The sequence below is a fragment of the Diabrotica virgifera genome, chromosome 10 (genome assembly GCF_917563875.1).
Source record: "Diabrotica virgifera virgifera chromosome 10, PGI_DIABVI_V3a".
Lineage (NCBI taxonomy): Eukaryota > Metazoa > Arthropoda > Insecta > Coleoptera > Chrysomelidae > Diabrotica > Diabrotica virgifera.
In genome coordinates this window covers 141,890,562-141,915,949 of record NC_065452.1, presented here as the reverse complement: position 1 = coordinate 141,915,949, position 25,388 = coordinate 141,890,562, and the positions used below count along the sequence as shown (strand labels likewise).

At 32.0% G+C, this 25,388-nt stretch overlaps 1 protein-coding gene across 4 annotated transcripts in view; it reads right to left on the bottom strand.

Annotated features, from left to right (window-relative positions):
* LOC114332769 (fibroblast growth factor receptor homolog 1) overlaps nt 1-23,680 on the bottom strand; it is a 219,043-nt gene extending 195,363 nt beyond the window's left edge. For 2 of the 4 annotated variants that reach the window (XM_050663221.1, XM_050663222.1), the window contains exon 1: nt 23,356-23,679. The gene's annotated coding sequence lies outside the window, so the exon portion shown is untranslated. Of the gene's footprint in view, nt 1-23,355 lie in introns of all 4 variants that reach the window. The other 2 variants (XM_050663224.1, XM_050663223.1) reach the window with 2 other exon arrangements.
* Between the last annotated feature and the right edge of the window lie 1,708 nt (nt 23,681-25,388).

Sequence of the window (25,388 nt, the reverse complement as noted above, 5' to 3'; positions counted from 1 at the left end):
AGAAAAAGTTTACAATTCTACACCCCCTCCATTCTACAAAAATGGAGGGCATTTTACAAAAATGGAGGGGAATACCCCTTCTCGCGGGTGAAAAAATATACATTCAAAATAAGTCCGTAATTAGATAAAATGACTAATTCTAAGCAACTTTTGTCTATAGAGTTTTTCCACTAAGTCAATACTTTCTGAGTTATTTGCGAGTGAATATATTCATTTTTAATAACAAAAAACAAGTTTTTCGACGGTTTTTCACAAATAACTCAAAAAGTAAGTATTTTATCGAAAAAGATATTTTTAGTAAAAATATAGCTTATAAATAGTGAAAAGAATGGTGTACGCATGAAGTCTGTATACCCAGTAGAAGCGGAGTTGTAACTAATGAAAAGTAGGTCCTTATTCGTCCAATTCCAAATCGAATATTTCAAAGTGAAATAACCAAAAAACGGAGCACTTTCCGGGGAAAACTCATTAAAACTTTTTTAAAGGTTTATTTTTGTTTGTTTTTTAACTTCTAACATTAAAAGTAAGTGAGTTACGCTCAAAATATTGTTGTCCCCTTTTATATTTTGGTAAAAACAATCGCGAAAATTAGCCCCTAATTAGCATCCCAAATAAAATTAATCGTTGCCGCTTCACAAGTTACTTTGTTTATGTATTCTTTATAATGATCTATAAGTTTTATTGGTTCAAACTGTTCAATTTTGAAAAAAAATTGGTTTTAAAATAAAAATGTTTTCCTGATTTTGAAAAAAATTTCTTTTTTTTTTCAAAATAACTTAAAAATTATTAGTACATAATACCAAAAATTTCAAACAGTAATAAAATGTACGTTTTGCTTTTCTGATTATTTTGGATTTTTTTGTTTTCCTGGTAGACAAAAATTGGTTATGCTATGACTGTTGTGACTTGTTCAAGCCATTTTAACTACATCCTTTTCAAAAAGAAGCACTTTGAACCGATGAAACTTACAGATCATATAAAGAATACATAAGAAAAGTAAAGTGTGAAGCGGTAACGATTAAATTTATTTGGGATGCTAATTAGGGGGTGATTTTCGCGATTTTTATACCAAAAAATAAAAGGGACCAACAATATTTTGAGCGTAACTCACTTACTTTTAATGTTAGAAGTTCTTTTAAAAAACAAAAATAAACCTTTTTTAAACACTTTAAAAAAGTTGTAATTAATTTTCCCTGAAAAGTGCTCCGTTTTTTGGATATTTCACGTCGAAATATTTGGATATTTGAAATTTGACGAAGAAGAATCTACTCCTCATTAGCTACAACTCTGCTTCTACTGGGTCGACAGACTTTATGCGTACACCATTTGTTTCACTATTTTATAAGCTTTATTTTTTCTAAGAATACTTTTTTCGATAAAATACTTACTTTTTGAGTTATTTGCGAAAAACCGTCCAAAAGCATGTTTTTTTTTGTTAAAAATGAACATATTCACTTGCAAATAACTCGAAAGGTATTGGCTTAGTGAAAAAACTCTATAGAACGAAAGTTGCTTAGAATTAGTTATTTTATCCAATTCCGGACTTATTTTGAATGTATATTTTCACCCCCGAGAAGGGTGTATTCCCCTCCATTTTTGTAAAATGCAGAGGATGTAGAATTGTAAACTTTTTCTTATATAATAATAGACAATTTTAACTATCTATGTATTCCCAAATTTTCATCCTTTCTTAATTTTTTTGGAGGTTTTCGTTAAGTTTTGTATTCCTTGATCGGGCTAAAATCTCGAAACAGAAGTGGAAGACCAAGTGAATAGAGCAAATAGAGCTGCAGGTTGCTTGAATGAAACAATATTGATAAATAAAAATATCGGAAAAGAAATGAAAGGCAGAATTTACAAAACAGTCATCAGACCAATAATTACATACGCAACAGAAACACGACCAAAGTGTGTCCTCACAGAATGAGGGACACAGTGAATTTTGTCCTCTAGATATAAATATTACTAGAAACAGCAGAGATGAAAACCCTTAGGAAGCAGAAGCGCAGATTACAAGTACCGATTTACAAGGGAGATGTAAGGTGGGAATGCTGTCAATACGGGGGAACCTGTATATTTGAAAATATGTTTAAATTATGGTCCTGTGCGTGCCCCAACTTCTACCTAAATTTTTTTTTGTATATCTTACGACAAACGAGTAATCGCACAATAATGCCCCACCCTGTATATATCCAGCATAATGTGATCAATACCATTGCACCTAAACCGCTAATTTATTATATTAACCTTATTACGTTGCATATAAAAATAAAATCAAACATTTGTAGAACATAAACCCACCGTTTTGCGGTATCGCGCTATATTTAAATACACATGTGAAACAAATCGGCTAACATAACTGATCAATCTCAAATTGAAGTGGTTTGTTAAAACAGAACAGAAAAACAGCGACTCCATTACTGTCATTTTTATAAAAGAAAAACACTTCGAATGTAAGAGTAAATTATTGCCTAGTTTATTAAATTGTTGTGTTTATACAAAGGACGAACACATTTTTATTATTATGCCAGCCTGTGGCGTAAATCTATGTCATCATAGACATATTCGTGGAGTGTTATGACATCGAAACACACCAGAATTCGATGCTTTAAAGCGCCATCGTGATGCAATCCACGTCGAAAAAAGTTACGAGCATGGCATATAATTGCACATATTGTTTATTGATTTCCAACAGGCTTTCGACAGCATCTATAAAAAACAGCTTACTAAAAGAAATGAAAAACATGAATATACCTGCAAAATTAATAAGATTGACCATAATGACAATGAAGGACTCAACACCAAAGGTTAAAACAATGGATGGTGAAACAAAGAATATCAACATAGAACATGGGGTAAGACAAGGTGACAGCCTATCGACAACTCTCTTTAATACAGCCTTGGAGGGAGTAATTAGAAACACAGGACTAACAAAAAAGACAATAATCCAAAGCTCGACACAAATAATAGGGTATGCAGATGACCTAGGTGTGATAGCCCGTAACAAGAGAAGTCTAGAAGATGCACTGCTAACATTGACAAGAGAGGCAAAAATCAGGGGGTTAAAAATCAATCAGAAAAAAAAAACAAAATACTTAATAAATACGAGAAATCAAGACCAAATAAATAGAATAAAATAATTAAGAATAAGTGATAATGTATTCAAAAGAGTTGACTGCTTTGAATACTTAGGAGTGATAGTAGATGGTCAAAACAGAATAAGCATATGAGATAAATGAAAGAATTAAATCAGGGAATAGGGCATTCTGGAAATACCACAAGCTACTTAAAGATAAAAACCTGAGCAAGACAACAAAGACAAAGATATATAGAGCGGCAATTAGACCAGTTATCACCTATGGAGTAGAAGTAATGTGCCTTACAAAAAAAGATGAAGAAAAACTGAGAATAATAGAAACAAAAATTATGAAGAAAATACATGGTCCAATTAAGACAGATCAAGGAGAAATGCGAATTTTGATGAATCAAGGAATAAAAAATCTAATGGAAGGAGAAGGCATAGTGAAATTCATTAAAGCACAGAGACCAAAATTGATTGTCCATATTTAAAGAAGAGGAGCGGATGAACTAATTAGGCAGATAACAAATTGGACGCCAGTAATAAACAGACCTAAAGGAAGACCGAAAATAAGATGGGAAGATCAACTGCAAGATGATATATCATATATCCAATATGGTAATTACAGGCTGGAGAAAAAAAATACAGAATAGAAAAGAATGAAAACAGATCACAGAGAAAGCAAAATAACACGAAAATCTATAAACGATAATGAAGAGGACTTATGCCGACCAATCCATCACATGAAATCGATTAAAAGAGCTCATAAACCTGAGCGACCTATACTCTACTAGAGTGACCCGTCTATATCCAGTGAGCACGTAAAGGTTGGAATAAATTCATTTTTCGTAAATGGGTGATTTTGGAAAGAAATCCCGAAACAGGTCAATTTTTATTTTTAAATTATGACTTTCTGGCATATATGTCATACTTGTGACATCATCTATCTGAGCGCAATGACTTAATCGATGATTTTTTAAATGAGAATAGGGGTTGTGTGACAGCTCATTAGAAAGGTTATGCAATTCTCTATTCAGTAATATAAACATTAACATAATAAAAAGACTAATGCTATTCTACATCCCACCAGAATGAAAAAAACTCTGCACTCTCTGATTGGACTGGAATATGGTTCGGCTGTATTTTCGTTTTGCAACGGAATTGAAAATGGTTATTCATTTTTGATTTACATTTACTCTGATTGGAGTATGAAGGGAACCATTCTCGTTGGAACTTTACCGCGCTGAGCAGATGGGACGTAAATTGTAAATTGTAGAATTCCCTCATCTTCCTTAGTCTCAGCATCCGTATGGCTTGCAAATTGTAGAAGCCTCGGAGGTGTAACCAGAGAAGGTTCCCATTGTTTTCATTCTGGTGGGATGTAGTTTTATATGTTATTATGTTGTTTATATATTATTATATATGCATTATGTTGTTTTATATGCCATTAGAGTGAAAACTTAGTCTTTTTGCTAGCAGTTGCCGCTAGGGCATCTATGCCATTTCGTTCGTTGCAATCCGGGACTCCACGCTGGGGTTTGTTTTGGTTGAATCAGGGAGAGCAACATATGTGCCTCCTGATGAGAGACTAATAAGTTTCGAAACCGGTAGAGGTGCTTGCTGCACTCTCTGATTGGACTGGAATATGGTTCGGCTGTATTTTCGTTTTGCAACGTAATTGAAAATGGTTATTCATTTTTGATTAACATAATAATTTATTCAGGATGACCAAAAAAAAACTTTTTTTAATTAAATTAATTGACACAAAAAAGAAGAATGTATGTAATTTATTTAATTCAAAATACATTTTACTACTATCAGAAAATATAAAAAAATGGTTATTTAAAAAAAATTGCTTTTCGCTTGAGATGAACCAACTAATAAAAACGAAACACATTCAGAAGGAAACATGGTTTTCCCAGAAAGCAAACATGGTATTTATCTTAGTTGCGAGTTTATTTGTCTAAGCCTATCCCTTTGGATCGTATGCTCTTCTTCTCTGGTACTGTTTCTTAGAGCTTCATTTATATTTTCAAACTCTAGGACTTTTTCTTCTAGATCTCGTGGATTTTCTATTGTTGGGATGTTTTCAATTCCTTCCTTCATTAATCTCTTGAAGTTTGTCCAGTTTGTTTTCTTCTTTTTCATTGTTGTTGGGTGTTCCACTTCCAATGTTACTATTTCTAGGAGTAGGAAAATTTTAAATTGCCTGTCTTTGCTCTGAATTGGCTTGAAAACTTCTGATCTAGTCGCACTGTTGTCATAGTCGGACTGGTGCATATTTTAAAGTGTCACCAGGGATATCTGTATACCCATCTTTTTAAATGGACCAAAAATTTATTTAGCTTACACAACCGACTGCCTTCTGGTAGTCAACAAAGCATATTATGTTAAGACGGGAAATGTATCTCACATTTATGGGTCTGAGGGAAACATTTGATGCCGTATAAATGAAGACATCCTGGAAAAATTACAAATACCAAGACGTAAAGTTCCAGAAAACAGCTCTTCAATCATGGACAGGGAAAAATCGCAGGCGAAAAATGGATAGGCACGAGACATCGTGCTCGTGTAAAAAGTGTCAGTTTGAGTTTTCAGTATTCAATTTTTTGTGGAAAACTGTTTTTATTTACAGAGCGTGGTAATTTTAATGTTTATTTTAGGAATTTTATTGTGTTTTGTATATTTTTTTTATTGGCGGTTACATATTTGTATGGTTATAAACGTTATTTTCAACAACATTTATGTTTAAATCACTTTTTGACTAATATTTTGCAGATATTTCTATTTTATATTACATTATGTGTTTTACTGTATTTTTTATACGGACTTAAAACAAACATGTTATGTAAAAGTGATTCTATCTATCTACATAAACCTACTAAAAATCCTTGTATTACAAATCTCGGTAATGTTTCTCAACATAGTTAATTATTTTCATCCCCAAATATGGCATCTATTCATACTGAATACCTACTCTTGAAAAATCAAGCAAAAACATAAAAATTCAACCAGTTAATTATCCATCTGACAACAAAACTATTTACGGTGATTTCATTAACTTAATAGAGTGTTCATAGCAATTAAAATCTTAAATTAAACGTTTAATTTTACGCAACTCTATAAAACAATCGTCGCTTCCCAAAACATCGAAACAATTTAAAATCCAAGATTGATACAAATGGAAAGAAAAACTCTCATTTACTGAGGTAGGTACAGTAAACAAGTCTCGTAAAAAAGAGAAGAAAAATACTTGAGGATTTGTCTAGATTTAGCTCAAATATATTATTATGCAAAACAAAAAGAACTAATTCGAGCTAGATTAATTATTAAAATTTTTTTGCAAATTACAACTGCCTGTAAAAACCTTCTAGCAGTCTAAGATAAGATATAAGATCGAACTGCACCGATCTGTTTAATGGGTAAAAATTATTTGATATGTAATTTAGTATTTTAACAATTTATAAAAAACAAGGGGTGTTCGATATAATAATTAAAAAACGAGTTTTTCTATAAGGAGGCGTTCAAGTATTACGTAACCCAATTTTTGAAGATTTTTGACCCCCCACCTGCGTTACGTAATACTTGAACGGCCCCTAAATTAAAAAAAAGTTTTCGGCTCGGGCAGATATTATTTTAGATCTTTTAGTTAGATCATTCGAAACGAAAAAGATCTTTTGTAATTTTTGTCTTTAGTTGATCGTTTTTAGGGCTTACAATACCGCGATTCCGGGATCCCGAATACCGGAATCCCGGACGATTTTTGTCCGGTATTAAAAACCGGTATTTATGTAAAAATACCGGTATTTTGGTATTACATTTTAGTTGATAAAAATTGAATTTATGCACAATATAAATTTAATTTAAAATAATCGTAAAAATCATAAAAATCGTAAAAAATAGTATTGTAAGCCCTAATCGTTTTCGAGTTAAAAATAATTTAAAGTTTTAAGTATTTTGTACTCATTTCATTTTAAAACGTTATTTTTTAGTTGTTAATACAGCTCGATCGCCCGTCTTCCCATCAGGAACCTTTCTCATTAACAATTAAAAAAAATTATTTTGAGCCTTGAAAATCGTCATTTTTAGTTTTTTTTAGTTTCAAATTGTTTATAACTCGAAAACGATCAACTTAAGAAAAAAATTACAAAAGACCTTTTTGGTTTCGAATGATCCAAAAAATCTAAAATAATATCTGCTCGAGCCAAGATTTTTTTATTTATAAAAAAACTCATTTTTTAACACGTTAGCTGCCGTTAGACACAAATGTTGTGTTTTATGTTGTTGTTAATAAGAGCCGCGTGACACACCATAGTTGTCTCAAAAGCATAGAAACGGGATACCTACTCGCGGCCGTAGGGTGCAACTTTTTTTAACATTACAGCAACCAAGGTGTTAATTAGATATTAATTAATTATATTCAGAACAAAATTACTTCATAAAACATAAAAGCTACATTAACCTACTTCATAAAATATCTATTCGAAAACTGGAACAATAAATGAAAATCCACACCATCAAAGCTTCAGGAGGTAAAAAATAAGATTGGAAAATGGTAACCACCCGAGGTATCCAGACGATAGCAAACAATTATTTCCCGTTTACGACTTGGACATACCCAGTTTTCTAATGAACATTTGCTTAAAATAGAAGGACCTCCAATTTGTGATGAGTGCCGTTCACCCCTTACAGTGAAGCATGTGCTAGTGGAAAAGTGTGAAAAGTTCAATAGACAGAATTAAACACCATTTAGCAAACAATCTTAAAGACATTTTAGACAATAACAACACTAATAATCTACTTTTGTATCTAAAAGACTGTAATCTGATAAACAAAGTGTAATCAACTGTTAACTATCCCGCTAATAACCTTATTAGGTTGAAGCGGATTGTTGTAAATAAAAAAAAACGCTGGACGGAAGGGCCGCCCGAGAACTTTATCGTACCCATCTATTATCGTTATCGTACTAGATACTGGCATTCTATAAAAATAGCAAAGTTACTCGTTATTTTGATATTTTAGAAACACCTTGTATACTTGAAAATATTTTATGGTTCTACGCATCATTAATTCCTACATTTGAGAAAATGTTCGATGCCATATTTCGGGGACACACTATAGATGTATAGATTATTGCATAAATCAATAGAATATTATAGTCATACTTTCATTTCAAATTACATAGTTCATTTTTCTCAGAAATTAATAGTTTACAATATTTGCATTCCACTCTATTTCTATTACGCCAGTCAATGCGCGAGATTAAGAACAAGATATTACCTCCGAATTCTATCCTACTGCATGGATTTTAATGAAATTTTGGGAGTAACCCAATCTCCTGATTCAAAGTCTATCTTATATACTATAGCGCTTTTATCATGGGGGCGGTTCCCACTACTTCTCGGGGGTGGAACATTTTTATTTTCGAATTACATGGAGAAAAAGAAGATTTTTAAGAAAATTTAAAAATGCATTCTATAATTTAATCACATTTTTTTACAAAAACCATTCATTTTAAACCCGTTCAACTTTTTGAAAGTAGAAATAACACTATATTAAAAGGTATTGCAGAAGAAAAACAATGCATTTAAATTCTGGTGGATGAGGGGTTAAATGTATGTACTTTTCATTTTTCCTTTAAGTACATTAGTCATATATTTTTTTGCACCATATCTCGCTTAGTTTGAATGTAACCGGCATTTAATGGTGCTCGTTTTAAAGGCCTTTTCAAACACTACAAAAGGCGTTGGTAGCATTATACACCTAAACCTACCGATCCTTTGTTATTTCAAGTTGAATACACCAATTTGAACATGCACCAAAAAACAAACTCTTTTCACCTACCATATCTCTTTTAGTATTATAAATAGCACATTTACGAAGGACCGAATCTCTTTGTTATTTATAATCTAAAAAATGTCAATCAAAAATCACTTTTCAATGAAAATGCCAATTTTCAACTACGCATAACTCAAAAAGTATTGAGTTATGCGTACTCAAGTAGGTACATCGATGTAGTAGGATGGAATTCGGAGCCAAATACCCTCATTGACTGCCCTATAATAATGATCTGCTATGATCTCGTGAAAGAGGACACACACAAGATTATAGCAAAATTTATATTTACTGTAACTTTTCGAGTTTTTGAGCTATAGCAACTAGTTTTATATCATTTGAAAGGTAATTTTGCATTCTTTCAAAATATGTCAAAATATTTCTGAAAAACTTAAGATTTTTTTCATTTCCGGTTCAACCGGAAGCCACATTTTGGGTAAAATTTATTGTGATAACAGATAATAAAGTACCATATATGTCTGCAAAATTTCAAATTTTAGTTTCTATTAGAAAGGAAGTTACGGACACTCCAATATTTTTTAATAGAAAATTCATACCTCCCCTCCTATGGGGAGTTAAGAAATCTGACTAATGCCATTCAATTTACCGATCGGATATCAAAAATATATCAAAAAATAAACAAATTCCTTGGAGCCATTTTTGAGAAAATCTGGTTCAAAGTTATGTCAAATTTTGACCCCTTAAATATAGGCAACCCATAACTTTTTCTGAAAAACGATAATATTCTTCTTATAGCCCCATCGTTAGGCTATATAACGACTTTTTCAAATTAAACTTATCTTAAACAAGTTTTTAGATAGGTAGGGAAATGTGTCGGGTGGGCGGTCGGCCATGTTGGCCGCCATTTTGAATTTGGAAATGTCAAATTCCGTATTTGTATTTACTTATCGATGAGCTAACTTTGAGTTAAATTCCATTCGTTTCGGTCAAAATTTGCAAAAATGGGCCCTAAATAACCCCCCTATTTCGGCCCCCTTTGAGAGGTTTTTTTTAAAAGCCTAGTTTCTCGACAAAATTCTCTTAAACTTATTCATACCGAATTTCATCGAAATCGGTCCTGTAGTTTTTGCTGGGCAGTGGCGACATACGTACGTACGTACATACGTACGTACATACTTCCGACATGTTTTTTTTATTTGCTTTTTAGACTCAGGGGGACTCAAAACGTCGAAAAAAAGTGAAATCTGAAAAAAAAAATTTGCACGATCCTATAACTTTATCTATTATACTTATACTCCGTATATAGTACGATAAAGTAAAAAAACAAAATTATATCGGACACCCCTTGTTTTTATAATGTTTACCATACTAAATTACATATCAAATAATTTTTATTCCTTAAACAGATCGGTACTGTTCGACCTAATATCGGATCCTCTACTAGGTATAGGTCTTATATACCTGCGATAATATTTGCGCAACGGAGGTTTTTCCCATTGCACAATTTGATTGCAGGTGTATCCGACTTATTAGATCAAGATATATTTAGTCTAGTATTAGTTAGTCTCCCTTGTGGCCAATGAAAACTCTATCACAAAAGAAATAAAACGAAGGATAATTCTAGCAAACAAATTCTACTTTGACAGATCTGCTACATACAAGCTCTCCACCAACACACTGATTGGAGTCAGTGATATCTAATTGGAACAAAGACAGATTCTGCGACAGGGTTCTCCTCCTTGCTCCTTCCCTTTACATCTTTATTTGTATATTCGAAGAGTCACTCATTTCTAAGTTATCTTCTGGGATAACTTTTTATTCCCAAGGGCATCTATGGGCAATGCGCTCACACCATGACACGGCTATAATCCTTCACAGATTGGCTCTAGGCTTCGCTTACCACTTTTTTCTCTACATAATTGATTGGGAATGATTTATGTACATAGATGCGTATTTGTGTATGTGCATGGTGTTTTTACATGTTTACTCTTACACCAGGGAAATAAGGCAAAAATATACCATGTTCGGGACACTTGAGCAGCCAGGTTGCAAATGGGTTTTTTGGTACTATATACCTAATACACTATAAATACAAAAAAGCCCGTCACAGTTTAGACGAGAAATTTAGTTATTAACAAATAAGGGTCAAAATGGGAGTTTTTTCGTTTAAATCGCTACAGGTAAAAATAGGGTGTTTAAATATCTTATTTATAATATTTTTGTTTTAGCAGATGCGCCAAGGTTTAAAATAGCGCTTTTGAATTTTAGTCCGATCATTTGTTGCTTGGAATATTGCAAAATAAAACTAAAATTTCGAAAATAAAAAATTTGTTATAACTTTTGCGAAAATGAATTTAAGACTTTCATACTGCACGAAAAGTTGAGTCAAACAGTCCGCACAATGCACAAAAAATTTTAAGACGATTCGTCAATTAGTTTAAATTTTATTCAATTTGTTTATCGCAAAGAGCTTTTTTTCGCAATGTTTTTGTTCAGAAAATAATAATGATATAGCAATTCTGTGAAAACAATATGAAGGAACAATAGTCATATTTTCAACGCATTTAAAAAAAATCATTAAAAAGTCATTTTTATCACTGAGAAAATATTTTACTAAAATAGAGTCATTTTTGGCTTATAAACAATTTGAATAACTTTGTTAATATTGACTGTAGGCTAAAACTACACTGGGATTTGAAAAACTGGTATTTTTATACGAATTTTCAAAGAAAAACTTTTCGCCTAGGTTTATTACGGTCAAAGTTAGTCACTTTTTTTTATTTAATTGACGGCTACTTTGCTAACCTAACTTGAGCTATTTTGAAGTTGAAGATATATAGTTTATGTGTAAAAGTTTAAGTAACTTTGAACCTCAACAGAGTGGTTAATAAAGTTTTAAAAATGGCGTTCGAACGGAATTAATTCGTGTTCGGTGGAGGGGAATTAATAAAATCCGTGCACTCAAAAAATGAAATTGATTTTGCAAACATATGCTGCGATTAATATCGCCGGAGCTTGTTGAAGGATTTTGATAATTTTTTTTAATTTGTATGTACTCGTAGTCTTATAGAGTACGTTATGTACACACATCCCCACCTAACATTACAAAATGTTAGGGGGAACTCCTCTTATCACTCAGGGATATGAAAAATAGATTACGACCGATTCTAAGACCTACCGAATATACATTAACTTCATAAAAATCGGTCAAGCAGTCTTGGAGGAGTATGGAAACAAACACTGTGACAGGAGAATTTTATAGATGTAAATATATAGATGGCTATTAACAAATAGGGGTTGGTGATAAAAGAGTGAAAATTAAGGGTTGAATGTATTTTTTAATTCTACATCATATAAAATTAAGGTAGATAATTTTGTCCAAAAAAATATAAAAAATGTCAGGGGGGCAGCCCCCTTATAACTTATGGGTATAAAAAATAGGTTAAAACCTCTTCTCCGTCCTATAGGATATACAGTACAACCTGCCATATCCGGACCTGTCATATCCGGACCTCCCCATATCCGAACGGTTCTGTGCCGTCCGGATCTACCGAAATCTACCGAGAAAGGCAGTCTTGCTGTTGGACAACGCACTAAAAGAAGAACTAAAAGATGGCGAAATAATGTATTATAGAATCTATAAAACGTGTCTATCGACGAAAGTTATTGACGGCGTTGATTACTGGAATGTATGAGGAGAAAACGTTTCAGAGACTGTAAAAGAAGTAGTGGTCTTGATATCCGGATTTTTTATATCCGGATCGGTCTGTCGCCACATTGATCCGGATATGGCAGGTTTGACTGTACGTGTAAAATTTCATAAAAATCGGCCAAGCCGTTTCGGAGTAGTATGGTAGCTAACACTGTTACAGAAGAATTTGATGTATATAGAAATAACTGCGAATTAAATAATAAAAGTGGCTAACTTTGAACCTAATTAAACTAGGCAAAAAGTTTTTTCTAAAAATTCGTGTAAAAATACCAGCTTTTGAAATTCTAAATTAGGTTTACTCTATAGTCAATATTAACAAAGCTATTTAAATTATTTATAAGCCAAAGATGACTCTATTTTACTAAAATTTTTTCGGAGTGATAAAAACGTCTTTTTAATGATTTTTTCAACACTTTGAAAATATAACTATTCTTCTTGCATGTGGTTTCCACTGAATTGCTATGTCATTATTATTTTCTGAACAATAACATTGCGAACAAAAGCTCTTTGCGATAAACAAATTGAATAAAATTTAAACTAATTGACGAATCGTCTTAAAATTTTTTGTGCATTATATGGAATGTTTGACTCAACTTTTCGTGCAATATGAAAGGCCATTTTTGCAAAAATTATAGCACATTTTTTATTTTTGAAATTTTAGTCTTATATTGCAATTTCCGAAGCAAAAAATGATCGGACCATAATTCAAAAAGTGCCATTTTAAACCTTGGCTGATCTACTAAAATACGAATACCCTAAATAATATATATATATATATATATATATATATATATATATATATATATATATATATATATATATATATAATTACCCTATTTGTACCTGTAGCGATTTAAACGAAAAACTGCCATTTTTGACCCTTATTTGTTAATAACTAAGTTTCTCGTCCGAACTGTGACGGGCATTTTTGTATTTATAATGTATTAGGTATATAGTACCCAAAAAATCCATTTGCAACCTGGCTGCTCAAGTGTCCCGACAAAAACCTTATTTCTCTGGACTATCTATCTCATGTTATCAGTTTATTTGAGGGTATTTATTTGATTATATCTTATTCACACCTATCATGTCATCTTATTTTCTGATATACCCGTGCCCGTAGAACGTTTCCTATTAGCCATTGGGACGCGCCTTGTCAAAGATGAGAACTTCTTTGCCAAGTCTGTACTATGCTGGGTACTGGGGAGCACAGACTGATATGGGGTTTAGCAGACTTTTTCTTTCAAGGTGTTCAACTAATCGAAATAGTTGTTCGGTACTGCATATTTCTGTCCAATAGCAAATGTTCTTGAGTTTCACACGGCATCTGGTTCCTTCCAATACCTCTGAGGCCCTCGATGTTACCTTTCATGATAAACTGAAGAAATTCTGTACCGGTTTTCTCTAAGAACATGCCCTAAGTATGAAATTTTTCTTATTGTAATAGTTTTCAGTAAGTCAAAAAGGACATTTGCTCTATTCAACACAGGTTTGTTGGTCTGCATCGCTGCTTAAGGCATTCGGAGCATTCTTCTATATTAAATAATAGCGAGGATGAAATGTATCCCTGTCTTACGCTTCTTTGAATGCAACATTCGTCAGTTAATATCTCATCGACTCGTACGACTGCTTTCTGATTCCAATACAAGTTTTCTATGATACGACGTGGACCTCTACCATCAATGCCTTTGGTTCTCAATATGTTCAAAAGCCCATGCTGCACCCTATCAAAAGCCTTTCCGTAATCGAAGAAAGCCATAAAAATATATTTACTTTGGTCGCGGCATTTCTGGAGAAATACATTTAAACCAAAAAATGCCTAACGTGTAGGCAACATATTCCTAAATCCAAGGTTGGTTTCATCTAGAATCTAGATCTCTTTAGTAGACTACTCAAAAGAAGACAAGGATCATTCACTCTGTCCTTATCTCTATAGGGGGTTGATTTCCCTAATTAACTTTCTCCATAAGTTATTATCTGTGTCGAGACCATTACCAATATATTTCCCACTTTCAGACATGTCCTTCCCTCTTCTCCTATCAGGAAGTGGCAATTAATTCTTCGTATTAGGTGGTTATCATTTCAGAGAAAGGAAATAGGTATTACAAAATAGGTAGATAATGGTAAGTATTAGTCTTGTTATCATTTACACTTTTAATTGAAATAGATAATATATAATCCATGAGGATAATAATTATGAAATATTGATATCAGATCGCATCTTAACAAGGAATCTCACATATATATTTGCAATTATGAATTGTTGTTTATGTTTACCAAGAGACAAACATTTCAACGCGTTGTAAATATTGTATTTGCTGACTCAGTTTTATTTATTTTCATGTATGTAAGTAATTATTCATGACATAGAAATCATTACAATGATGAATTGCGACAAGAAAAAAAACCGTGAAAATTCGCATAAAACAGGCAGAAATAAATTTTAAAAAATCTACTAATATCAGAAAAAATCAACGAAGCTTTTGAAAAATATGAAATTAATTACAATATCAAATAAAACGACACAATAATAGAGTTATACCCGATTTGTAAATTCATGACATTACGGTTTTAGCTCGGAAAAAAGATTTCTCTCGTAATTATGATAAACCCAGGTATCTGAATGTTTTTTTAGTTATTAAGGCCTATATAAAGAAAACCTATAGGTTTATTTCAAAGATTTCGACGTCTTTCTTTTTAAATATTAACAATTTAGTGTAAAAAATGCCATTTTTGAAGTTATCCTTCTTTAGGCACGAGGGTGAATTTTTATTTTACTGGGCGCATGCGCACACCGAAGGTATGATATTAGTCGCTACATCTTTATGTAGCGCAAATAAGGTGTGCGTGAAAAGAATATATTATTAGTGTTTTTAGTAAATATATTTATTATAATTTTTATGTCTGTGGATTTGTCTTAGTATTTTATAATAATTTGTCTTAGTATTTTTAATAATAGTAAGTATATTTAAAGTATTTTTGTATACTTCACTTGGTCTATTAAATTTGTCAGTATGTATGAGAAATCTTGTAACCTGTCAAAGCAAAGGGAGTATAGCTCAGTGTTAGAGCGTGTGACCGGAGATCGAGAGGTCCCCGGTTCGAATCCGTGTATTTTTTAATTTTTTTTTGTATTTTTGGTATTGTTTTAATAAAAATTTTTTTGGAAGGTAGTAAGTAAAAATTAGTTTAATTTTTAAATAAAGTACAAATAACCTGTTGAAAGTATATTTATTTCGTTGAAATCACATAATAGAAGTATAACTTCTTACCTGCGTACAAAGTACACACACATTCGTTTTTTTTGGATTCTGCTTATCATTAAAAATCTTATTATTTGAGGTAAAATTACAAAACTTTAACGTTTAAAACATAACAAAGCTTTAAAATGGCGATTGCCAAAAGTTGTACTATTAATTTGTTGCTGCAAAACTCTAAAATAAGGCAAACCGATCAATCAGCCACATTACTAATGAAAGATTACAAAACCTAAAAGGAGAGAAGCGAAAAAGAAATATTGTGATTCAAGGACTTACAATTGACACGGACAATCCAAATATGCTAAAGAATGCAATAGGATTTTTCATAGAAAAGGAAATGAGAGTTAAAGAGCAGTGCACGATGCAAGAAAGCTGAGAGATAAAACATATCTAGTAGAGCTAGATAATAAATACGAAGAGTCCAAAGTAGTGCAAAATAAAACGGAAGTTTAACCGACTGAAAGAAAAAGGATATTGTAAATGATGATTTAACAAAGGATTAAAGGGAAATACAAGCCAAAAAACGGCTAGAGAGCAGAAAATTAAAAAAACCTGAAAAAATACGATAATTCTTAGTGGATTTTGCTAAAGCAAAGGAACTCATTATGAAAAGTACGTACTACCAAGAGGCATTTATAGAAAAGACATATTATATAAAAAGCAAATATTTCCAGCACCATTGACATAACACAAAGAAAAAAAGGATGGTTTGATGAAGAACGTGAACAAGAACTGAAAGAGTCAGCCATGCTATGATAAAAAAGTAACCCAAAGAGCAAAAGAAGCTCAGAAAAATTACATCGAGCAAAGAAACCAAAAATACTATGAGAAAAAAGAAACACTGTGAAGCTAAGCTGAAAAATATAGAGAAAAGCTATAAAAATAATCAAATTGTTGATTACACGATCACGTAGACTACGATAAAAACACGAATTTTTTGAATTCGAGTTTTGGTTGAAGTTTTGTTTCGTATCGTATTGAAATTTGACACGAATAAACGCCGATTTATAAACAAATATATGAGCGTCCAAAATTTGAAACTTTATTGTTTATTTATGAAGAATAACGTAAAAAATTTACGTAAAAAGTGAAATTATGTATAGTTCATATCATTAGCTACAATCCGTAAAAGTTTCAAGTTTCTACATTGTAAAAAACAAGAGAATTTAAGCATTTTCGATTAAAATCGTTTTTTTTATTTAAACAATTAATAAACATAAAAATTGTTTTATTGACTATTCGTGTATTGTTCCCGCGAATGCATATGTCTGCAAATTTTCATTCATTTGCATTGAAGAAAAGTCAGTCAAATTAACGTCTAAAGATTTTATGCAAACTATTGAAGTAAAGAAAAGCGTTTAATAATAATGAGGAAGCAATGGATCTGGCAAAGAACACAAAACTAGCAGAACGAAGAACAAGATTCGACTATTAGCGAAATTCAGAATATTATCGAGAATTTAAAAATTATAAAGTGGCCAGGAAGCGACTGCATAACGGATGAAATAATTAAATTTGGAGAAGATAATTAAAGATATCTGGGAACAAGAAGTAATACCTGAGAAATGGACAGAAGCAATACTGTACCCTATCAAGAAAAAAGGGAATATGACCAAATGCCAGAATTTTCGAGGTGTGGCGATGCTCAACATAGCGTATAAAATATTGGCTAAGCATATTAAGAACAGATTAACAACGAAGGTTGATAAAAACATAGGAAAATATCAGTATGGGTTCAGAAAAGCAGAAGTACTGCAGATCAAATTTTCATTTTCACACTACGAGAAGTACAGGCTAGAATACACTAAAGACACTTCGGTTCTTTTTTCTTTTCATCGATTTTAAATAGGCTTTCGATCGAGTCAAAAGAAGGGAACTACTCACAGCATTGCAAGATTTAGAAGTTGTCCAAAGCTTATTAGAGTGGTCAAATTAACTCTCCAAAGGACAGTGAATAAAGTCAAGATTAACAACAGTAAATATAACAAAAAGCTTTGAGATCAAATAAGGAGTGCAATAGAGTGATATATTATCATAATATTAGAAAAGGTTATACAGGAAGCAAATGTTAATAAAACAGATCTGATCTACCAACAAAAATCATCAGTGCTTAGCATTTTTGTAGACGACTTGGTAATCTTGGCTAGAAGCAAAATATAACTGATTAATGAAAACAACATTGATGACGACTCGAAGAGAGGGCAGCAATCAAAGGATTGTATAAATGAAGCAAAAACAAAGTATATGGAATGGGAAAATAAGCAATTCTATGGAGGGCAATACTTAGGAACTTTCTTCAGACAAGAACACTGTGAAGAAGAAATACAAAAAAGAATTATATCGGACAACCCCACCATATATGCTTTCAATAGGTTGGAACAAAAATATATCTGGAACAGCAAAATTAAGGACCTACAAGACCGTAATAAGGCCTATCGTGACATATGCTTCTGAAACATGGGCCACAACAAAAAAACACCAAGAGTAGTTTGGCGGGAAAAACTTAAATGAGCAATGGATAAGCTGGGAGCTAACAGCTAACTGAGCTCCTAACCTACAATATTATCCGTAATTCAATCCCAAATACTTATATAAAAGGTTGAGCCATGTTCAAAGAATCATTCCATCTAGACTTCCCATAACAGCTTGCATTAGCAATCACAAGAGATTAAAAACCGTATAGAAATAGCAAGGTTTGTGAAAATGAAACATCTGTTATGTAGTAGTAGAGATTTAAAATTTCCGGAAAAATTGAGTGCAGGAAAAAAACCTGTTTTTTCCAAAAACAAAACAGGAAAAAATAGAAAATTACGGAAAAATTGAAATTTGTAATAATACAAAACAAATTCTGCATCCCATGATGCAGAATGATGATAATCTATATTATCACACGTGCCTTTTGTCTTTAAGTATACAAAAGCGTTGATTGAATAAACGTGTATTCAATCAAGGATAAGATAAAAGACACAATATTATATAATATTCCCCAACAGGTTGACCAGACTATTATCCAAAATTTGCTAAAATATGTTGAAGAACGTTACGAATTTTGTTCTAAGCCGATTCACCTTGCAGCCAATCTTCTTGATGCTCGCTTTAAAGCAGAATAATTGAATGAAGATCAAATAATGGAAGCCATGGACTTCATTTCTAAAATGACTCGTTCATTAGATCTAGATGTAGGGAAGGTGGTGTAAAATCTGGAAGGACAATTTAGAACAAAAACTGGATTTTTTAGTCCAAATTCTTTATGTGATAGTGCGAGTAGTACTATCCCGTTACAGTGGCAAGGTTTGTGTACATCACAGCCACTTATGCTAATTGCCTCCCGAATCTTAAATGGACCCTGGTCTTTACACGGCCTCATACATGCAAGCAACAGAAATTGATAATCAACAACTTCTGAATTTTATCCTCAGATAATATGATATATTATAACAGGATAAAATAATTCAGGAGTTGTTGCTATTCATTTAAATTTGGTTATAAACGAAAAACAGATGATTTTTATTTACGGTGCTAAACCAGATCCACTTTTAGAAGAGACTGACAAAAATAATGTTGTTTTATCCGTCCAGGATGATGAAGCGGGGATCGAGTCTGAATCATAGGCTTGGTCTGAAGATTCAGACTAGGATGAAAATATACCACTGAGCTCTTTGGTTAAGTAATGTGCTTTCCACCTTTGAAGTTTCGGTTTTGATACTTTCAATTATTATATAATAATTATAATTTTTGACCCTATATACATGTTTGTACTTATATCTAAGATATGAATAGATATTATTCAAGTATGTTTATGTATTTATTTTTACAAAATTATATTACACGACTTTAAAATTGGTATTTTCTCACGTTTTAAGTCTCAATTAAAAAATATTTAAATTTTCCCATTTTTTCCAATTTTTCAAATGGTCTGGAAAAAAACGGAAAAAAACCTGTTTTTTCCCAATTTTTCCCGTTTTTTTCCGATATGTTAAATCTCTACAGTAGATACCTAAGAATGGATCTAAGGATAAGGTTGTTGCGCTGCTACGTTTTTACAACTTTGCTCTACGGATCTAAGGCCTGGACATTAAAGCCATTATAGCCACTTTACACGAAGCAAGTAATTTCGCAATTAATTGCAGAATTTCTTGCGCAAACACTTATGCAATAAGTTTCAACTATCGGCAATAAAGTTATTACACGGTGGAAACAATTGCATAAACTGTCATGAAATAGACAGAAAATTTTAGGTTAGCGGTTAGGTAGTTTGTTTTTATTATCGATATAAACATGTTTTTAATATCAAATGTAATTTTTTGAGCAGAGTGATCAGATATTAAATTAAAGATGTTGGATTATAATTTAAGAAAATTATATATTATTATGTATTATATCAAAATCAATCAATAACCCAAGTACATATACATATATTATATTCATTTACAAAGAGAAACAAGTTGTAAGAAATAAAAATAGAAAATAGTTTTCTATCCCTGTGTTGCATAAATATCCACCTTTATTAAAGTTACCCACCAGAATAATGTTATCTGTGAAACGTGAAATTGGTAAGAAGTTCCTCTAGTTTTGTTAAATCATTTGTTTAGTTTGAAACTGAGGATGACAGAAAGTCAATGTCATCAGAAGCTTAACAGAAAAATAAAACACAAACAGTGTAGCATTAAAAGTTACTAAAAATATAACCAAATTGCAGAAAAAATTGCATGAAAAATAGAGCAGGTTCTATTTAGCTGCAACTTCTTGCAGCAAGAAGTTGCAGCTTTTCTCTGCAATTTTCGTATGACACGATGCAATTTCTGTTGCTGCAAGAACTTATGCAATAAATTTCGCACTGCATGGTGTAAAGTGGCTATTAGAGATTAAGAAATTGGAAGCTTTTGAGCGTTAGTGTTGTCGAAGAATGCTATGAATATCATGGGTAGACTATTTAGAGCTGCTGTAAGTAAAATAAGAATTGACATGTTGATATCCAACCTTTGATAGAAGATGAAAGCTTATGAAGAAGATTCGCGGGAAAAAGGCGAAGAGAAAAACCTAGGTCAAGATGAGTTAAAGTAAAGAACAACGAAGTAAAAGACGATATAAGAAGAATTATTAAGGTAGGGTGACCAAATCATAAACTTGAAAAAACGGGACACATCCAAGGAGCAGTGGCGCACCTAGAATTTTTCTCTGGGGGGAGAGGGTTGGTTGGGCGTCGAATTTTTTTTGTATTATTTGTGAAAGACATGTTGTATTTTCCTACGATTTTTTGTATATTTTTCATATGCCCTGGGGGGTTTAACCCCCAAAACCCCCCTGGGTGCGCCACTGCCAATGAGTGTTTGGAGCGATACCGAAATAGGTAGGGGAAATTAAAACATGGTCTTTTAGCTAATTTGGGACCTATAAATACTTTTCAATTTACTTTTGAATGTGTAATTTACGTACGATCAAGACTGCGAAACAGAAAACTATAAAACTCCGCCAGAATGGCATGGATCAACAACCCGTCAGAACAAAACAGGGAAGAATACAAAATATCGAGAAACAAAGCCAACTCAACAAATAAAAAGAAGAAAAATGACTGGTTTCGCTGGAGGATATTGAAAAAGACAGAGAAAACTATCAAATACAACAATAATTTTACAAAAAAGTCAAAGCAGCAAAAAATACGCCCAGCATTAAAACAAGAGGACTAAAAAAGCAAAAAAAGAAAAACCTTGTTTGAGGACAGACAGATCACCAAAATATGGGAAGAATATTACGAAAAAATGGTATTCACTGTGAAGGAAATACACTGCGATGAAGAAGTAAGGACGTACAAGATAACGACGAAGAAAACATTTTCACAGAAGATGAAATAACTGTGGAATAAAATACGGAGGAAAAGAATTACGTAAAGGCATAAACCAGCTAATACAACAAATATGAACAAAACAGACTACCAGCCGATTGGAACGCAGGTACTATAGTAGGTATTTTAGTAACATATATGCAGATGATTCAGTCATCACAGCGAAGACGAAGATAACACTTGCAGTTGGAAAATTACATAAGGAAGTGAAGAGAATAATAGGACTAGAGATAAACCAGCTCACAGCAAAATACGTGGCGATAGGGAAAGATGACCCCTCCCAGAAATATCTAATAACACAGAACCATAAATTTGAAACTGTAATCCACCTTTAGCTACTTAGGAGTAAAAATAGGGAAAACCGGAAAAGAGAGAACAGGGGAAAGAATTCTGAAGGACAGAAAAACATCTACACGGTAGAAATCTGCTGAGAAGCAAGACTCTAAGTATAATATGAACCTACATAAGACCTTAATAAGACTTAGTGTTACATATGGGATGGAAACAACGACGATTAACAAGAAAGAGGAAGATAGCCTTCTGAAATTTGAAAGAAAAATAATGAGAACAATACTGGGCCACAATGTAACAAAAGAGGGAGAAATAAGAATGAAAACAAATGCAGAAATTCAAGAAAAATTAAAGAGAGAAAATAGAGTCAGATAAAAAAACTCAACCCAACGCAAATACGGGACATTTAGGCGTCCCGAGATTCTTTTTCGGGACTCCGGGACAAATCGTTAAAAAACGGGACAATCCCGTTTTTACGGGACGTTTGGTCACCCTACCCTAAGGTAACGAACTGAGAAAGAAAAACAACTGACAAAAGAAAATGGAAAAGAATCTTACACCAAGCCATTTCGTACTGCTTAAATATTATTATTATTCAGATTTAGCCATACGCTCCCACTCCCTCTAAGGCCTAAGGGGAATAAATTTGATTTTAAAAATAAGGTATTCATTACTTTTTGTATATATTAATGAAAAATACATATTTATATAATGCATGGGGAAAACAAAAAGCAAGTTATGCACAAGTATGCAGAACAAAAAATGAATAAAATTTATAGAAATTAGTAATTCTGTTTTTTTCTCTTAATATAGATGGCATCTATATTGGTTCTAGACTCTACACTAATTTGCGCTTTTTCAAATGGTCCGAGAGATAGCTTAACTTAAGGGATGAAAGACGCTTTACTCTAAAAATATGTTCTAAAATTAACGGATGGCAAGAGGAATTCAAGTATACAATATACAAGATATATCGATAGAATTAATATCAAAGAAACTCAAAGGTGCAAAAACAGAAGAAACAATGAATTTAATGAAAAGAAACATGAACAGACTATCGCAAATACTTAACTAGTGTGTATTTGCTTTCTGGAAATCAATTTCATTCTATTTCGCGTGTTTGTTTTGAACGGCAAAACTCATACAGTTTTTAATTTTGTTTATGTGATTCGGATCTTACGAAAAAAATAGCAAATTATGTGCTTGATTTATATGATAGACAGAAATCTGGCCATGGTTTAGTTTGAACAGTTTCAATAAATTTCGGCAAAATAATCTAAAAATAAATTCACCTATAGATTTGTTTGGATCGCATATATAAACATGAAAGTTTTTTTAATGATTTAGCTTATAATGTTAGAAAAATATAGCTTACCCATCAGTAAAAAACCAAGAAAGGCATTTTTAGTCTGAAGATAACTGCGTGCACTTGAGTTTAAATCCACAAATCCTACGATTACGGGTGGTTTAATGGAACAATAATACGAAATAAATCCCTGATATAGTTGATGCGGGTTTTCGGAATCACGACTATTCAAACTTTATTATTATACAGCCACTTCATAAAAGTTTTATTCTCTAACATCTACGCGAACCCACAACTACAATGTAACTGACTTACGACTTACGGACTGAGATGGCTTCTCGACGACTTATTTAGGAAATCTATTTTCTACTAAGGCGGCCGACTCTACTGCTACTGAGCAATGTGCGCTCCCTCTCCTACACAGATGTTACTTTGCAATCTCAAATTTGTTTACCACTCTTGACCCTTCTCCCGAATTATACCTCCTTTAATTAAATAATTCACTCTGACCTATATGATATGTAAATATAATATATTATTATAATATGTATATAAATATACATATATGTATTGTATTTTTATATTTCTTTTTCAGTTAAACGCTTTTCTTTACTTCAATAATTTGCATTAAATCTTTAGACGTTAATTTGACTGACTTTTCTTCAGTGCAAATGAATGAAAATTTGCAGACATGCATTCGCGGGAACAATACACGAATAGTCAATAAATTTTTTTTATGTTTATTAATTATTGTTTAAATAAAAAAAAAGATTTTAATGGAAAATGCTTAAATTCTCTTGTTTTTTACAATGTAGAAACTTGAAACTTTTACGGATTGTAGCTAATGATATGAACTATACATAATTTAACTTTTTACGTTAATTGTTTACGTTATGCTTCATAAATAAACAACAAAGTTTCAAATTTTGAACGCTCATATATTTGTTTATATATAAATCGGCGTTTATTCGTGTCAAATTTCAATACGATACGAAACAAAACTTCAACCAAAACTCGAATTCATAAAGCTCGTGTTTTTATCGTAGTCTTAGAAAAACCACAATTAACATTAGAATTACATGACTGGCCTTTTGGCTACGCCAGTGCCATTAACTTAGTTAAAAAAAATAAAAAAAAAAAACATTAGAATTCGTTTTGTCGTATTAATTAATTAAACGCTTTTCTTTAGTTCAATCGTTTGGGTCAAATCTTTTAACGTTAATTTGACTGCCTTTTCTTCAATGCAAATGACTAAAAATTTGCGGACATATGCATTCGCGGGAACAATACACGAATAGTCAATAAAACATTTTTTTCTTTATTAATTGTTTAAATAAAAAAACGATTTTAACGGAAAATGCTTAAATTTTCTTGTTTTCATAATGAAGAAACTTGAAACTTTTACAAATTGTAGCTAATTATATGAACTATACATAATTTCACTTTTTACGTTAATTGTTTACGTTATGCTTCATAAATAAATAATAAAGTTTCACATTTTTTGCCGATTCCGACTACTTTGCATGTTTGTACTATTGTGTTTCAATTTATCAATCAAAGATAGAATAAAAATTTTAATTTTTTAATATAACGCGGGCACATAAATTTGATACACCCTGTATATTGATTTGTAAATATTTATTAGAAGTTAGCTTTCACGCAAGGTGGTTTCTCCTTAATGAATTTTTCCATGAAGACTTAAAGACATTTGTAAATAAAAGTGAAGTGAAAGTTATTTAGGATTATTAATTTAAACCGATTGTTTATTACGGGAAAGGTAGAAGCCATAGGTAATTAGTTTTTAGAAAATTAAGGTAAAGAAAGTTTGGAATTTTAATCTCTTTTTGTTTGACCCCGAGTAAATTTTGTAGAATTTCCCTAAAGTAATTATTATGATATTAGGAATATTTTTGAAAGTATGAGTGGGTTTTTCGAATGAAAAAAGAGTGGGGAAGAAGAAATGTCTCTGATTGGTTTGGAAATTTGGAATGGGAAGGAGAGAAGGTTGAATTTTCAGATAGTTTTAAAAAGAGGGATTACTGTGTTACCGGCATTCGAGAAGAGCAGTCAAAAGTTTTCGTGAGTAGTTCAGAAGCAAGTAC